Source organism: Lissotriton helveticus, chromosome 9 (genome assembly GCF_964261635.1).
Source record: "Lissotriton helveticus chromosome 9, aLisHel1.1, whole genome shotgun sequence".
NCBI classification, from domain to species: Eukaryota; Metazoa; Chordata; class Amphibia; order Caudata; family Salamandridae; genus Lissotriton; species Lissotriton helveticus.
The window spans coordinates 859,040,018-859,058,620 of record NC_136070.1 but is presented as its reverse complement, the minus strand read 5'-3'; the positions used below and the strand labels follow the sequence as shown (position 1 = coordinate 859,058,620).

The 18,603-nt window shown below is 47.1% G+C and overlaps 1 pseudogene; it reads left to right on the top strand.

Annotated features, from left to right (window-relative positions):
- The first annotated feature begins 10,945 nt into the window (after positions 1 to 10,945).
- Positions 10,946 to 11,057, top strand: LOC144783480 (5S ribosomal RNA; annotated as a pseudogene).
- Positions 11,058 to 18,603: the final 7,546 nt, after the last annotated feature.

The following is an 18,603-nucleotide window of genomic DNA, read 5'->3' as shown; positions in this document are numbered from 1 at the left end:
AACAGGCCAGGAAGGTGTGGCTTCTTCTTGAATAAATATGAAGGGCAGGTTTCATTCTGGCACGATGGTCCTGGCACAAAAATTAAACCTCAACCGGAGGCACTTACAGATATCAATTAAGCATGTGCCCTAGTTGAAGCTTAAATTCAGTGACTCATTCATCAGCCCAAAAACAATCGTGAGCGTTGTCAAGGCTGGGCAGATGTGCCTTCTTCCCAAATATACCATCGAAAATCAGCTGTGATGCTGGACAGAGGCCTTTGCATCCTTGACTTTCACGAGCGCAATCCTCGTGCTGTTCCTGTGGCCAGGAGCTTCTGTATCTTCATCTGCTGCTCTGATCGGTCTCTGACCTTTTATACACACAAGAGGCATGTGCACTCGCATGGAAGCCCCGTCCGTTTGGCCCGCCCACACACTCGCGGTGTGCACCGTCTTCCCGCCATTTACCCACTATGATGGACAGCTCACTCAAGGGACCCCTGCGCCCTTCGGCGCGATTGCATAGTAACACACACCTGGTCGCTGTAGACAACTCTCTGGCACTTTAGGCAGCTGTAGTGTAGTAAAAGCACTATACATCTACCCAACGAGGTAGCACTTACTGATTATCCAGTAGAAAGTACTCCAGTTGAGTAGAGGTATGGCACAAAACGGTGGCGTCTTCTTGAATAAATATGAAGGGCAGGGTTCATTCTGGCACGATGGTCCTGGCACAAAAATTAAACCTCAACCGGAGGCACTTACAGATATCAATTAAGCATGTGCCCTAGTTGAAGCTTAAATTCAGTGACTCATTCATCAGCCCAAAAACAATCGTGAGCGTTGTCATTCAAGGCTGGGCAGATGTGCCTTCTTCCCAAATATACCATCGAAAATCAGCTGTGATGCTGGACAGAGGCCTTTGCATCCTTGACTTTCACGAGCGCAATCCTCGTGCTGTTCCTGTGGCTAGGAGCTTCTGTATCTTCATCTGCTGCTCTGAACGGTCTCTGACCTTTTATACACACAAGAGGCATGTGCACTCGCATGGAAGCCCCGCCCCAAATCCGCGGATCCGCAAATCCGCGGATTTTGCGGATCCACGATCCGTAAATACGCAAATCCGCGAATCGTGGATCCGCAAAATCCGCCCATGCTTAGTCTTCAGGCTCAAGGGGTTGAATGATGAAATACCCTATACTAGCCTGAGACATTTAATAAATCTGCTTCTATTTGCCTGAAACACCCTGTGCAACTTCGCCTTATTTGACTTTTTACTATCCTCTTGATACAGTTCTGAACTTATAGATGACCAACCACACTTTTACTTTTCAGAAATAAGATCTCATTTTCCGATAAACATTGGACCATAGATAAGTAGTATCCACGTGTGTATATTCCACTTTAGGCAATACATGTGATGCTCCTTTGCAGTCGGCATTAGACATGATGACAAGACACATTTAGACCCATATGCCGGCATTATTAGATTGGAATACTACTGCCAGGATCCCATGGGTGCCAATAATGGGATCCATGTGCTCACAGTATCATACATACAGGTATTCTGATGTGTATGCATCTCTGACTACATATCCCATGATTCCAAGAGAGGAGTGACGAGCACTGTGTGACCTGGATGGATGGCATTTCACTTCTATTAAAAATCAGACCCTGGCAGTGTTCCATCCTACCTGTGCCGAATAAAGCAGCACCAACCCACTGGGTAAGTGATGGCCCACATGAGCCACCCCTTGCTGCTCTTCTGATGTGAATTTGGTGCCATTCTTTACACAGGCTGCGCCGTATCCCGCTTCATCCCAGTGAGGGTTGCAAGACTATTTGTATATTTTTGGCTGCCATGGAGGCTGCTTCACTATTCGGTGATTAATTGCGCTGGTTTCTACACTGGCCGTGCAGCTCCCTGCTTCATTTTTATCGTAGCTGCGGAGCTTTGTGAAGAATGTTGGCTGTGACTGCACTACTTTTAACCAAACCGTCTGTATTCATTCCCCTAATGGGTTCAGTGATCTTCTGTCTCAGGTTATTACTCTCTATAATCACCCTGGTGGATGCCTCTCCGAGGACACTACTGCAATATCTTAAAAGCGCATATTGTGCAGGAATGTAGACACATATCCTGTATGAAGCATGACTTCACCTTTTCCCCAGTTTTCCCCTTCTCCCACTTTGCTCCCAGTACTTTGCACAAATGACAGACTTTATTGTCTCTAAGAAGTAATAGACATATATATAATCACATTTTTGAAAGTACAAGGCGAAGTAGCATCATAACCCATGTTGCTATATTACATGATTTGAGTTTGTCCAACACCACTTCGGTTGGAGTATATGTTTCCACCTACAGAGAACCAGTGCAAATTGCTCAAGTAATTGCAATAATGCCTGGTCCTATGTGTTTTTTTTAATTCTTTTTCAGTTGGGCGCTTCTGAATGTACCCAGTGGCTTGAGGGTGGATAACATTTTGTCTGTAATTAGGTAAATTATCCTATTTAAAATGTATGAAACTACCCAGACAACATTTGTGATAAGCATCCTTGGAACTGTTAACTTCTGTGACATTATATGCTTATGCCATAGATGGTAACAGACAATGGGCTTTAATGGATGGAACTGTGGATTAGAAATCTTTAGAGTGATCTGCTCAAAGATGATTTGCACTTTCAATCTATTTCCTTTTTCTCCTATTTTGATTTCCAGACGACGGTGGACCCTCAACACACACAGGTCATTCTCTTTGTGGCTGCCTTGATTTCTGGCTGGCCAGTATATTTTTTATTCACTACACTTTAAATTGAGTGACTAAGATTTTAGGTTTTGATGACTGCCCTGACACCCTTTTTGGGGACCATGTAAGGGCAGGAACATGTTGACCATTCAGAGGAGTATATATATTTTTTACAAGCCTAGTCCTCTTTTTAACTCTATCGCAGTGGGCCTAAGCAATAACATTATTTGGCTTACACTTACTTGCACTCTGTCCCTCACTGACCCCACTCCATCGCTCATCAAAACACCTCTGCTCCTCCCGAATAGGGGTGTTGTAGCCCACTTCATGGATTTTGCACTCCGGGTGTGAGGAAGGAAACATATGATGAAGCATGTCACCCTCGGGTGAGTGAGGGTTCTTGTCCTAAAAAAGGATTTCTTCTTTTTGAGCAGTTCCATGACTCACACTTTTATTAATACACAGGGCAGTCTTTGTCTGTGCACTTGTTGTTAGTTCAACCATGTTGTGTAGACAGCCAGCATGCTTTTTTGCAATAGGCCTGATGTGTTCTTTGTTGCGGCATGCCTCCTTGCTGTTTGTTTTTGTTGTTTGACCATGTGGCTGGCGTACATTTTGTGTAGGCAGCCAGGCCTATGGCAAAAGCACTCTGCATAAAAGCACACTGGTTTTGCCATAGGGCTGCATGTGTTCTTTGCTGTGGCCATGCCTCCTTGCTGGTTGATTTTGTAGTTTGACCATTTGGCCAGAGGTCGTTTTGTGTGTGCTTTTGCCATAGACATGCATGTGTTCTTCGTTGTGGCCGTGCCTCCTTACTAGATGTTATTGTTTAATCATGTGACTGGATGCTATTTTGTGTAGGCAGACAGTATGCATTTGACGTAAGCTTGCATGTGTTCTTTGCTGTGGCCATGCCTCCTTGCTAGCTGTTGTTGTTTGACCATGTAGCTTGTGGCCATTTTGTGTAGGCAGCCAGTGTGCTTTTGCCATAGGCCTGCATATGTTCTTTGTTGTGGCCATGCTCCTTGCTGATTGTTGTTGTTTGACCATGTGGCGGGCTGCCTTTTGTATAGGCAGCCAGTGTGCTTTTGGCATAGGCCTGCATGTGTTCTTTTTTGTGGCCATGCCACCTTGTTGTTTGTAGTTGTTTGACATGGGTGATCTTTGAGCAACCATCCTTTTTTTCAGTTTTCAAAGCGATTTTGAATGTAGATACTTAAGTCTTTTTGTGCTATTTTTTTACTTTTCCCTACCAGTTTAATAATTAAGTATGAGCCAAAAATCCGGTTCGCTCGCGAAATTTGCAGATTTTCAGCAATTTCGCAATCCTTGAATCTCGCAAAATTGCCGCTAAATTCGCTCGCGGGCGGATTTTTTTTTTGGATGGCCAGCTCACTCAAGGGACCAAAGTTACAGGCACACACGGTCACTGGAGGCAAATCTTCTGGCCCTTTACGCAGCTGCAGTGTAGGAAAAACACTATACATTTACCCAATGAGGTAGCACTTACTGATTGATTAGCCAGTAGAAAGTACTCCAGTTGAGTAGAGGTATTGCACAAAACGGTGGCATCTTCGTGGATAACTATGCAGGGCAGGATTCATTCTGGAACGGGGCTCCTGTCACAAAAATTAAACCTCAACAGGAAGCACTTACAAATATACATAAAGCAGGTGCCGGAGTTGAAGCTCAAATTCAGTAACGTTTTAATCAGCCCAAAACATTAGTGAGCACGGTCGAGGCTGGGCAAGTGTGCTTTAACACCATATCTGCCGTCGAAAATAAGCTGTAATACTCGAGGGAGGTCTTTGAATTCATAAGTTTCTCGAGCGCAACCCCCGTGTAGTTCCTGTGACCAGGAGGCTGCTTTCTCCTCACCTGCTGCCCTGCTCGCTCTCTGACCCTATATACACAAGAGGCATGTTGACACGAATAGAAGCCCCACACATTTGGCCCCACACCACACATTAGCGGTATCAAACGTCTTCCCGCCCTTTCCCAACTATGATGGACAGCTCACTCAAGAGACCTCGGCGCCTTTTGCCGCTGTGGCAAAGTTACAGGCATATATGGTCAGTGGAGACAAATCATTTGGCCCTTTACGCAGCTGCAGTGTAGGAAAGGCACTATGGGGCTTATTTACAAGGCCTTTGCGCCACTTTTGCATCACTTTTCCCATGTTAAAAATGACGCAAAAGTGGCGCAAGGGACTTGTAAATCTGCCCCTATACATTTACCCAACGAGGTAGCACTTACTGATTAGCCAATAGAAAGTACTCCAGTTGAGTAGAGGTATCGCACAAAACGGTGGCATCTCCGTGGATAACTATGCAGGGCAGGATTCATTCTGGCACGAGGCTCCTGTCACAAAAATTAAACCTCAACAGGAAGCACTTACAGATATAAATAAAGCAGGTGCCCGAATTGAAGCTCAAATTCAGTAACATTTTAATCAGCCCAAAACATTAGTGAGCACGGTTGAGGCTGGGCAAGTGTGCTTTAACCCCATATCTGCAGTCAAAAATTAGCTGTAATACTCAAGAGAGGTCTTTGAATCCATGAGTTTCTCGAGCGCAATCCCTGTGTAGTTCCTGTAACCAGGAGGCTGCTTTCTCCTCACCTGCTGCCCTGCTCGCTCTCTGACCCTTTATACACAAGAGGCACATTGACAAGCATAGAAGCCCCGCTCGTTTGGATCCCGCCTCAGTCTCAGACACACCAGGAGAGGCTAGGGAAAAGGAAGGTTCATAAAGGCCTTAGAGGTATGGATGAAGAAAAGAAGGATAACAATGTCCCAGTCATCATGGATGTTTGCCCAGATGAGACCGATGTTACCCCCATCTCAAACTGCTTTGTGGGATGGGGAACAGATACCACAACCACCAGCTTCCATATTTGCAAGCCCCCTGTGACCTACGTTCACATCCACTCCGAAAGACGTAGGCACTGCAGAGAGGCAAATGTCGAAACACCCACCTACTGCCACTTCTTTGGACATTGGCAGTGGCACCAGTGTCAGAAACTGGACCTCCCCAGTATGAGACATCTTTACAGTTAGGAAGCAGGAGGCAAACATTGCCATATGCTCCATTTGCAAGGCAAGTATTAGTAAAGGTAAGCTTGGTACAAACTATGGTACCAGGGGCCAAACAACACATTTGAGAAAACACCACGCAATCTGCTGGGTGGTGCACCTTAGCAAAAAAACTGCAAATGATGTTGGTGAATGTGGTGAGAGCAGGGAATCTGTTCCAATCACGGTCGAGGAGAAGGTGAAGAGTAGGGTGACATTTTCATTATGCAAATCAGCCCTGTCCCCTGCAGTGCAATAGTATTGCCCACATTATCAACATTACAATGGCACAAGATTCAGAATCAGGTCAAGACACCAAGGCAAGAGTATTCAGAGACTGCCCCGCTGAGACTCACATTGAGTCTACCACCTTCTGCTCTCAAGAAGTCACCTGCGTCAGTGGCACCGGAAAGGAAATAAACAGGCTACTATTCTTTGCATGTTTAGGCAGAAGTAGTAGTACGAACGCAATTACTCAACGTTGCGTTTGTACAAACGGAAGCTGGCTAAAATGTTAGTGCTGGATCTCCTCCCTTTTTCTTTTGTGGAAGGAGTGAGATTTCTAGAATTTGTAATGGCAATCTGACTGAAATAGAAAGTTCCCAGACAGACCTATTTTGCCAGAGTTGCTATTCCATCGCTACATCACGATGTGCTGGAATTGATTGGGAATGCTTTGCAGCAGATTGCTATTCATACTCTCCACCTGACAACAGTCATGTGGACCAGTTGCCATGCTACTGATTACATGTGCATCACTGCACACTGGCTCACTTTTGTAAAGATTAGAGAAAAAATATCTGCAGGTGTTGACACTACTGCCATTTTTTATTGCAGCTCGGAAGCATACAACAGTAGTCATGTTTTCTTTGAATACATTTCATACAGCTGCAAACATCTTTGATGCCTTTAGCAACACAGTCTCTGTATGGCTGTGACCCAGAGGGCTTAACATTGGATTAATTGCCACAAACAATGCCAATAATATGGTTAAGGCCATGTGTCAGGCTGGCTATTGCAGTGTCCTGTGTTTGGTGCACTGAATTAACATTAAATGAGAGTAATGATCTTTCTGGATTAGACACTGGCAGAACAAAGGCAGCAGAGCTCATTCCTTGCCATCAAGCACAGACTCTGATACTCGAAAACCAAATACTCTCTCCTGTTTCTGGCGTGGCTCCGGGTCCCGGCAGAGGGCACGTCACACTTCATCATGGATCCTAAGGAGGCCTGTAACTGGGCAGATCATTGTGGGATGGGGGCTCTGCTTCAGTGCAGCTGCCGGCTGCAGACTCAGGTGCCATTGTGGTGGCAGGGCTGTCAACAGGCACAGGACTCACAGACATACTGCTTGCCCAATCTAGAACAGGTTATTCAGGAGAGGAGCCGAGCACTACAGATGGCTGCAATATTTCAGGACCCTGCTTACTAATTTCACCAGTGACGATAGCTCCTCAACATCTTGTCCTATTGCTTGGCTCCGACGCAACAGCAGATGATATCCTCTAAGCCTCATTAGGAGTTGACTTTCATCTATGATATCCTTTCTGTTAAACTGTTATTGTAATTCTGCATGTTGTTTCATTTACAGTGGACCCGGTCTTGCTCCTTGGGACTTATGTTTCTGTTGATGCTAATGGTTGTTCTTAAGGTAAGTGTGGGCAGTTAACTCCACAGACAGAGTTTGTGGAATTTTGCGACTCCATGCTCTGCTTGGAGCATGAAGATCAACTAAAAACTCTGATTCCTCCACGTAGCAGTTTGCCACAACTGCTCACAATTTTAATTGACTGTTTCTGGGCAGGAGCCAGGGGCTGGGCCGCCAGGGAGAAAAAGCATAGGAGAGTTCCAGGTGAGTCACAAGAAGGCCTGGGCGGCAAATTCCGATCCGCTTGCGGAATTTGCGGAATTTGAGTAATTTCACATTCCGTGGAGAACGCCAAAAATTCCGCGATTCGCGGCTTCGCTGAATTTTTTGCTTGTTCGCATTTTCAAAATGCGTGTTCGTGAGATATTTCTCCCCGAGCATGCAAGCAGCATTCGCGAATTAGAAAAAAGCATAGTGAATGGGCTGAACAAGCAATTCCACGTGTTCGCAGAACTTTTGCGTGCTCGCTGAGATTTTTTACTGTTTTGCAGAGCTTTGCGTGATTAGCATGCGTGCTGCTAAAAACAAGGTTGAGCGAGGAGGATGGCGAGGACTCTGATAGCAGCACATGCGCTGCAACAAGAACAGTGAGTGATAGGGGCTGCGTCAAGCTGATGGGGTCTTACTGCACTTGATGAGCGTATCCCTCTACATATCTGTGGCGGCCTCATCAGGTAAGTGTGCTCGGATGGCACATGCTCTTTTCTGAGTGATGAGGTGGTGCTGGCGGTATCTTGCAGAGACCATGATCAGCATGATAGAAGGAGCAGCATGTGACTAAATTACATGAGGATGGTGGCCGTAAAGAGCAGACAACTCTGTGATTTTGTGGGCGGGACTTGTAAGATGTCGAGCTGGTTGTCCTTTTGTATGCGAGTCTAAGGTTTTAAAAGACAGGAAGGCTTTTCTGGGCTTTTCTGGGCATTACTCTAGTGGCCAGGCTGAGAGCTCTGGTTGTGGGCAGGAAAAAAGACATGTACGCAAGAGCAAGGAACGCTGTTGAAGAAGCAGTCACACAAAGCGTTCCTCGATACTTAGAAACTATGGCTTGTTTATCATTACCTGTTGTTTGAAATGTTTTTAATCATACAGGGAAGTAAAGGAGGAAGAAATCGTCTATGAAGGTTTCAGTGATTGGCAGGTGTATTCATACGGCAAGCCCGCCTAGCAGGTTCTAATTGAAGCACAGCTCTAGTTAATTTTTGCTTGTTTCTCGTTTGTGCAAACACATGTTTCTGGGTTTCCAAGTTCCAAGTTAGAGGTGGGTGCAGACGCCTAAATGCATGACATGTCAGCAGATGGTCTTGCGGCAGAGATGGCTGTCGGATGGACTCTCCCTCCTCTGGGCCCCATTGTAGTGAATGTGGTCTTATACCATAATGCGGCTGTTGCCTCGTGGTTCATTCTTTGGGGATTACACCTGCTGGTGGGTTTACCCTGCTGCTTTCCAGCCCTGTTCACACCCATGGGCGTCCGCAGGGGTCGGGCAAGGTGGGGCGCTTGCCCCCCTGGATCCAGGCCCAGTTCTAGAGGATGGGCCCACATACCTGGGCCGACTTTCCTGCTGGGGCAACACCTGAAAGGCTGCTACAGCCCAAGTGTGACTCTCAGCAGGTCACAGAGTCAGCCGTTCTCATTGTCATGGGCAGTATGACAATGGGCCGGCAGAGGAGGCACAGCATGGCGCATCTCACCCCATCCCAGGCCTTAGAAGATGACGTTAAGTCCTTGGGGAGCTGCTGACGCCTTCGAGCAGCACAATTAGCAAGTCTTAGGCAGGGGACGTGAGCTTTAGTCCCTCACAGCTGGCCACAACGATCGGATAAAAAGCTACGGGGCACGGGTGGGGGCATTTGGGGATCGGGGCTAGTGCCAACATTCTTAGTTTAAAAACTGTGAAGTGACAAACCGGATTGAAATTTGAAAGTTTCATTCTTATGAAATTCCATCCGTTTGTGCAATGGGGAGAGTGCTGTATACAGCTAAGAGCGAAAAAACTTCAAAAAAACCCACTAAGGACTGAAATAACTACATTCAAAGAACTAGATGACTAAAAATGGAAAATAAATGAAAATTCAATTTTGACAATGTTGTAGTGAAAAATGTAATTAACCCTCCATGTTGAGACAAAGGGAGACGTAAGAGCAGTGGAGAGATAAAGAGAGAGACAGAGCCAAAAGGAAAAATAAGAGACGGATTGAGGAGTAGAGACAATCAGAGAGGGGAAGAGGAAAGAGGGAGAAATGATTGACGAGAGAAGATAGGAAAAGAGGCGAGAAGGGAGGGAAATAATGATAGATGAGCACAATAAGAGAGTGGGAGAGGGGGAAATGAGAGAGGGAAACAGCCAAGTAAAAGATGAAGTGAGAACAGACTAAGTGGAGAGAAGGTTGGAGCAAGAGATTGGTAAAGATAGGGTAGGAAACGAAAGTGGAGAAGGGCGATGGCAAGGGGAGTAAAAATAATAGTGAATGACAAAGCAAAGGATGGATGCAGAAGAGGATTATTAGAAGTTTCCTAGTCAGTACAAATAAGGAAAGGATGAATCAAGGCCTCAGACACACTTCTTAGTTCTAACTTTCAGCAGCCTACAGCTTGATTTAGAGGTCGGTGATACCTTGAGGAAGTGCCAAATCAGGAGTAGAACCCAAGAAATATGACACTATCACTTCAAGAAAAGGATAGTTTGGTAAAAGAAATGTCACATGTGGAGACTCCACGGTATCTAACAACTCCTCCAGAAATAGGTGGATTTTCCTTTACCACTCAACAATAAACTTTCTTTTGATCTAATGCCTACTAAAGGTTGAACAAGGTCTTTCCACTTTCCTAACCTTTAGAAGCATGCAGAACTGAAAGCACTCACAGGGACAGGAATCTATTTAATGTCTGCAGAGAAGGGTCTTCTGCAAATGATAAGGTTTGATAAAGCAGGTAGTTGGCATAAAATGACATAACTGAAGAACAGGAGAATTTTCAATGCAGGAAAAAGAACTGACGTAAATCTCAAAGAAGCAATAGGAATTTAGAGAGTGGGGACTAAGGACATGGGAGGTAGAAATAGAACTAAGTATAGAGTGTATATGGGAGACAAGTGAGAAAGAAGAGTACATTATAGACTAAGAGAGAGGGAGGGAATAGCGCAGGGGCAATTGAAATGGGAAAATCAGGGTAACAAAAGGAAGAGAGAGAGAGGAAAAGAGGGATGGATAACAAAAGAGATGGATAATGGGACAGAGTATGATAAAGGAGGGGTTGGTAGAATGAGAGAAAGACAGAGGGAGGGAGACAGAATGAAAAGTTGGTATGATTTATGGACAGACATACAGACACTTTGAAAATCTAAGCTGCGGGCCGTAACTCGGTCCGTGGCACCTATTTCTGGACACTGGGCATGCCGCAGCTCAGTGCGGCGCCCTGCAGTTTTTTTTCTGGGCGCAAAGACGCGCCATGAACTACTTCTCTTTTCTCTTGGGGCATGCCGCCACTGTAGGCAGCGGCCATACCACCCTAAAAGCACCTGATCTCGTCTGAAGTTAAGCAGGGTCGGGCCTGGTTAGTACCTGGATGGGAGACTGCCTGGGTAAACCAAGTGCTGTAGACTTACCTGAATCTTAGAGTGACCTTAATATCAGGCAAAGGGAGGGAAACAGGGACAGACAGGGACAAATAGAGACAGGGACAGACAGACAGATCGAGGCAGAGGCAGGGACAGACAGATAGAGGCAGAGACTAAGACAGACAGAGAGACAGAGAGGGAGACAGAGGGAGAGAGAGAGAGGGAGGGAGACAGAGTGAGGGAGAGGGATGGAGACAGAGAGAGAGACAGAGGGAGACAGAGAGAGGGAGACAGAGAGAAGGAGACAGGGGAGAGAGAGAGGGAGACAGAGAGGGAGGGAGACAGAGAGAGGGAGTGAGGGAGGGAGACAGAGACAGACAGAGATAGAGACTGACAGAGACAGATGGAGGCAGAGACAGAGACAGGGGAAACAGGCAGAGACAGACAGAGAGAGGGAGACAGAGGGAGGGAAACAGGGACAGAGAGAGACAGGGACAGACAGACAGATAGAGGCAGGGACAGACAGATAGAGGCAGTGACTAAGACAGACAAAGAGACAGAGAGGGAGACAGAGGGAGACAGAGGGAGACAGAGAGAGGGAGACAGAGGGAGGGACAGGGAGACAGAGAGGGAGGGAGACAGATGGAGAGAGAGGGTGGGAGACAGAGAGAGGGAGACAGAGAGAGAGGGAGGGAGTCACAGGGCGACAGACAGAGGGAGGGGGGTGTCAGAGGGAGGGAGACCGACAGACAGGGAGACAGATAGAGGGAGACAGACAGAGACAGACAGAGGGAGGGAGACAGAGAGAGAGAGAGAAAGAGGGAGACAGAGAGAGAAGGAGACAGAGAGAGAGGAATACAGAGAGGGAGACCGAGAGAGAGGGAGACAGAGGGACAAATCCCGTGCTTTCTCTGGCAATGTTCCTAAAATTTGGAACTCTCTCCCCAAAGATCTTCGCTGCAACCCCTCTTACTCTCTCTTCAAAAAAGAACTCAAAGTACTACTTCTCAACAAATACTGAGGTAAATAACGCAAGCTCTACAGATTTCACTTTCATTATGTAATTATGCTATATTATGTATATTGCTTCCATTACGTTTTTGCTTTTTGTTTCTTCCATTACGTATATTTTGCTTTTTGTTTCTCTATTTTTCGCACAAACATTTGTTGATTCTCACCTCCATGTAAAGCGCTCTGATACTCTTGGGTCCAGCAGCGCTATATAAAACCTCGGAAATAAGGGAGGGAGACAGAGGGAGACAGAGACAGAGTGAGACCGAGGGAGAGAGAGAGACAGTTGGAGGGAGAGGGAGACAGAGACAGAGGGAGACAGAGGGATAAAGAGAGGGAGGGAGACAGAGGGAGGGAGGCAGAGGGAGGGAGGCAGAGTGAGGGAGGCAGAGGGAAGGAGACAGAGGGACGGAGAGGGAGACAGAGAGAGGGCGAGAGGGAGACAGAGAGAGAGAGAGGGAGATGGACAGAGTGAGTGAGACGGAGGGATACAGAGGGAGAGGGAGAGAGCGAGGGAGACAGAGAGGGAGGGAGACTGAGAGAGGTAGAGAGGGAGACAGAGACATACAGAGATAGTGACAGACAGAGACAGATGGAGGCAGAGACAGGTACAGGGAAGACAGACAGAGACAGACAGAGAGACAGAGAGGGAGACAGATGGAGGGAAACAGGAACAGATAGAGACAGGTACAGACAGACAGATAGAGGCAGGGACAGACAGATAGAGGCAGAGATTAAGACACACAAAGAGACAGAGGGAGACAGAGAGAGAGGGAGACAGAGAGAGGGAGACAGAGGGAGGGAGACAGGGAGGGAGACAGAGGGAGGGAGGTAGAGGGAAGGAGACACAGGGAAGGAGACAGACAGAGGGCGACAGACAGAGGGAGACAGACAGAGGGAGGGAGACAGACGGAGAGGGAAGGAGCCAGAGGGAGGGAGACAGAGGGAGGGAGACAGAAGGAGGGAGACAAAGGGAGAGAGAGGGAGAGAGACAGAGGGAGAGAGAGGGTGGGAGACAGAGAGAGGGAGACAGAGAGAGAGGAAGGGAGACAGAGGGCGACAGACAGAGGGAGGGGGCGACAGAGGGAGGGAGACCGACAGACAGGGAGACAGATAGAGGGAGACAGACAGAGACAGACAGAGGGAGAGAGACAGAGAGAGAGGGAAAGAGGGAGACAGAGAGAGAGGGAGACAGAGAGAGAGGAAGACAGAGAGAGGAAGACAGAGAGGGAGACTGAGAGAGAGGGAGACAGAGGGAGGGTGACAGAGGGAGGCAGAGGGAGACAGAGGGAGAGAGGGAGACAGACGGAGGGAGAGGGAGACAGACAGAGAGAGGGAGACAGAGGGAGACAGAGAGGGAGGGAGACAGAGGGAGGGAGGCAGAGGGACGGAGACAGAGGGACGGAGAGGGAAACAGAAGGAGGGAGACAGAGGGAGAGAGGGAGAGGGAGACAGAGAGAGGAAGACAGAGAGAGAGAGAGGGAGACGGACAGAGTGAGTGAGACAGTGGGAGACAGAGGGAGAGGGAGAGAGAGAGGGAGAGAGTGAGACAGAGAGGGAGGGAGAGAGAGGGAGGGAGACAGAGAGAGAGTGAGACAGAGAGAGAGGAAGACAGAGAGAGAGGGAGACAGAGCGAGAGAGAGACAGAGGGACGGATAGAGACAAAGGGAGAGAGACAGAGGGAGAGAGGCCGAGGGAGAGAGGCCGAGGGAGAGAGACAGAGGGAGGAGACAGAGGGAGATAGAGAGAGAGAGAGAGAGAGAGAGAGAGAGAGAGAGAGAGAGGGAGGGAGGGAGACAGAGGGAGGGAGACAAAGAGAGAAGGAGACAGAGGGAGGGAGAGAGAGAGGGAGACAGAGAGAGAGACAGAGGGAGGGAGACTTATAGAGGGAAACAGACAGACAGAGGGAGACAGACAGAGAGAGGGAGACAGACAGAGGGCGACAGACAGACAGAGGACAGGAGACAGACAGAGGGAGGAGGGCGACAGAGGGAGGGAGACTGACAGAGGGAGGGAGACAGAGGGAGGGAGACAGAGAGAGAGGGAGGGAGACAGAGAGAGGGAGGGAGAGAGATAGACAGACAGTGAGTGAGACAGAGGGAGACAGGGAGTGGGAGAGGTAGGGAGAGAGAGAGAGATAGAGAGAAGGAGGGAGACAGAGAGAGAGGGAGCGAGACAGAGAGAGAGACAAAAAGAAAGATGAGTGTATGCCAGGTCTGGTGGCTCAGTGGACGAAGGCGTCGGCTGCAGGGGAATGTGTTCAACCTCATGGTCACAGTTTTTTTTGTTGCTCTAGCACAACACCCCTCCCCCACTGACCCTGCCCCCACCGGTGCGGCCCTCGGCCACTGTAAATTTGGCCCCGAGAGAAAGTTTTTGAGTACCCATGCTCTAGAACCACATTAACCTGATTTAGAATGTTTTTGTTTTTGTCCGGGCATTTTTAGTTTTTCCCTCTGTTTTATTGTAGTTGCCAGGTCGTCTACTGTGGCGCCTCACAAGATGTTTCTCTTCCCCCTATGGGTTTCTTTGTTTATTTAAGCTCTTTGTCTTATTAGATTTTTTTAAAATGTATTTAATACTTGTGCTCAATCATGTCGGAGGATGGTGATGAAGTTAAAATGTTGCCCCCCCCCGGAAACATTTCTGTGGATGCCCATATTCACACCTGCGCTATTGGAGATCCCCGCTCAGTGCTCTTCCATCAGTGGGTGCCACCCCAGCTGGGCCACTGCAATTATGAGTCCCTCAACCTCCAGTGATGTTCTTGGGACATATGTCTTTTTAGCGTTGTGGCCCGTGTTTTTGTGTCGACTAGCACCCTGCACTGCACCTCCTTACTGACTTACAGCATGAGCACCAGACAACAAATGAACTGTTTAAAAATATTTATTCCCCACTGAACCATGGTTCCTTCAAAAAACATTTACTTGGCACTGTGGGTACCACACATGCTGCTGCAAATCCCTTGTAAAATTATGGACTCCACTTGCACCTAATGTTAGCAAGTTTGGGCGGAAACATCTTTTACTTCCGCTCTCTATGGTATTATAACTTTACTTGTATTGATTTCATTGATTCCTTGTTGCATGCCTGTGCGCTAATTGAAAAACCTTGCTTCACCTTCCTAATTTGAGCCGGAAACCACCCTATCACAATGGCTAACACTGATCTGGAATGTCTGTGGCATGCGCACTTCTTTCCATAGGTACACAGTGTACACTTCTTTATGCAGCCGAGCAACGCATGTAGTATTCCTGCAGGAATCCCACCTCACCAGGCGAAGGCGGTGGGGTTGCAAAGGCGCTGGCGCAGACAGGTGTACTCCACTAACTCCTCCACATATGCTTGTGGGGTCCTGTTATGGATCAGAGCCTGGGGCCCCTTTGTTGCAGAAACCACGTTTACACAACTGGATGGTCGATATGTATTTGTTGAGGGCCCACTAGAGGGTTGCCATATACTGCTTGGAGATATATATGCTCCTGTCTTTGAGCAAACGGTAGTCCAAGATATACTGTCTGGGGGTTGGTTCTGTTGCACTGGAGTGGGCTTCCCTGGTTGATGCTATGGGCTTCAACAGTGTTCTGAGGGTAGATTTAGACCCCTCCTTCCCCCCTCTTCCTCACACTGTAGTCACCTCAAATGCTCAATGTCATCTCTTTGATATATGGGGCCTGTGAGTATGAGAGTGTACTCATTTTAGCCACATGCACATAACCTACATGTTTGTATACATCATCTGGTCAGCACCCAATGCCACCCACATTGATTGCCTCAGCCGATCTCACTAAGATCACAATGCCCAACAGTTGCGCCTTTGCTGGGACCGTGGTTCTCCCCCATTCCCATGTGGCAGTTGCAACCAGCTGTGTTAAAACAGCCTCCCTTGCATGCTTCCCTCTGCAGCAACATCATGGAATATTTTGACATGAATGCAGCACGGCCATCGCCCGTTTGATTGAGTGGGATGCATTTAAAGTGATGACAAGAGGGCACTGACTGGGTAACACCTGAAACATGTGTCGCCAACTTGATCATGACTTTCCTCAGGTTGAAAGGCCCTGTTGGGATATGAGATACAGGCATAGTCATCTGCAGAGGGAGAAAGTGCCTTGTTCAGGTGCATCGCAAACATACTGCCCTGTTAGAGGCCCAGATCTTTGTACTGGGGTGAATGTATGACACTGTTCTGCATTCTGTCCATCAATTGTTCTTTATGCATTTGTCACCCCGAGTGGGACTGGTATGCCCAGACCTGGGTCCCATGCTCTCCATGCCACTGGAGTTAAGCTTGCCTGGCTGCTGAGGGCTGAACACCCAAATCCAGTCCTAGGAAGCTTGTTTCCAGTCCAGGGAGGATCTGGCCTGGCAGTTCAGGCTGGACTGTTCCCAATGGGAGCAGGGTCAAGACTGATTTGCACAAGGCTGGGTCCAAACTGGAATGGCATGGCGAGCAAAAAAACGATGGATTTAGGCCCAGATCTCTGTATTGAGGTAAATGTATGACATTGTTCTGCATTCTGTCCATCAATTGCACTTTTTGTATTTGTCACCCCGAGTAGGACGGGTAATCCCAGACGTGGTTGCTGTGCTCTACATGCCACTGGAGTCAAGCTTTCCTGGCTGATGAGGGCTGAACACCCGAAACCAGTCCTAGGATGCTTGTTTCCAGTTCAGGGAGGATCTGGCCTGGCAGTTCAGACTGGACTATTCACATTGAGTGCAGGGTCAAGACTGATTTGCATATGGCTGGGTCCAAACTGGAATGGCATGGTGAGCAAACAAAGATGGATTTAGGCCCAGATCTCTGTTCTGGGGTGAATATATATGACATTGTTCTGCATTCTGCCATCAATTGTTCTTTTTGCCCTGTTAGAGAGGCAGCACTGCTTTAAATATGCAGCTCACTCCACTAAGACACATGCAGAGGCAGATAAATTGGGAGCGCTACTCGCCTGTCTTATCCACCAAGAGCAGCCTTGAAATCCCATGCTGGCGATAGGTCCTGCGTCCAGAACCCTCTTGCACACACAGAAAGATATCCGTGCTGAACTTACACAACACTTCACCTCAACTCAACTCAAATAAAATGTATTCGGTTAATTTATTTGGTAAACCATAAAAACACAACAGCTTAAAACATTCCATCAATATACAATCAATACAATGCGATAAAACAAAAGTAATTCTCACTTGGTAATTACTCCTCTCAGTATAGAAGCAATAAAAAACGTCCATCGTAAATTGCATATAACAGAATAAAACCAATCTCATTCTTAGTGACAAATGCAGATGTCCTAAAATACACAATTGATTTAAAAAAAAAGTTAAAAAAGCAATCTAAACAATTATTATCAACTTCAAAGCCTTAAAATACACATTACTAATTCCTGTTTCTCAAATGGGGTTTTAAACCAAAACACAGGCAAATGTGAAAACATTGATCATAATCCCTAACATTTAAACGCATCTTTAAAAATCTAAAGTGCAAAGTGCCAAAGTGTTAAAATACATCTGTTAATGAATAAGTCACAACACTACACTTTCTCATACACATCAGTGAATACTGCATTTACGGAGGAGCTTGAGTGACAGTCTCCAACTGACTGCGCCTCTACCTCAGGGATAGTCAGACCATCCATAGGGAGATAACCCTGACACTCAGCAAGTTTGCAGAGCTTTCAGGCCTGAGGGTCAACTTGGATAAATCCTGCCTCTTTTCCCTCACCACCTCCATGACCGGCTATGCTCTTCATATCAATGGCGACCTATTGACAAGGCACCACGCAATGTTTCGTTACCTGGGCATTGGCATTTACCATAGCCCTGCCAACTTTCTAGATGGTAACCTTACTTGAGTGGTGACCTCAGCAGGCACAGTTAATATTCTGGAAGTTCCTACTGCTCTCAGTGGTGGGGCACATAGCTCTTACAGAATGGTAATTCTGCCCACCTCTTATATTTTTTTGCCATTCCCCTCCTTTTATATCACCTGTCAGGCGATAATCACTCCTATAGTAAAGCCCGTAAGGCACAAGAGATCCCCGAAGTACTTGAGACTAGCTCAGTAGATTGACTGGAAATGCAGAATAATATAGATCCAAACAATGCAAACATTTGTGTAAACCAAGTACAATTGTAGACAATGGGTCAGTAGCTTTGTCTAATCATAGGCCAAGCAGAGATGTGGACCCAGATCTTGGCAGTAGCAAGGATGCTCTTGAAACTCCCAAAAAAATAAGGGAAAAGCCCAAAGGTATGATCTACAATTGTATGGAAGGGAATAGGGTAGCGAGGCTGGGGGAGGCTAGTAGCAAAACTGAGACTGTTTTGGATGATATAAAGATTTTATCTTGCAATGTATCAGGGATTGGTAGGAAATTGTCTGAAACAGATGGGGGTACTTTTATTGATACCCATGACATTTGCTACTTCCAAGAAGCGTGGTGTATAAACCCCATATATAGGAATGGTTTCACTGCCTGATGTATTATACAGTCCGGTAAAGGGTGGCCTTCAGGGGGACTAACGGTATGGGTCAAAATAACCCTAGGCTATAAAATACGGAAAATCACAA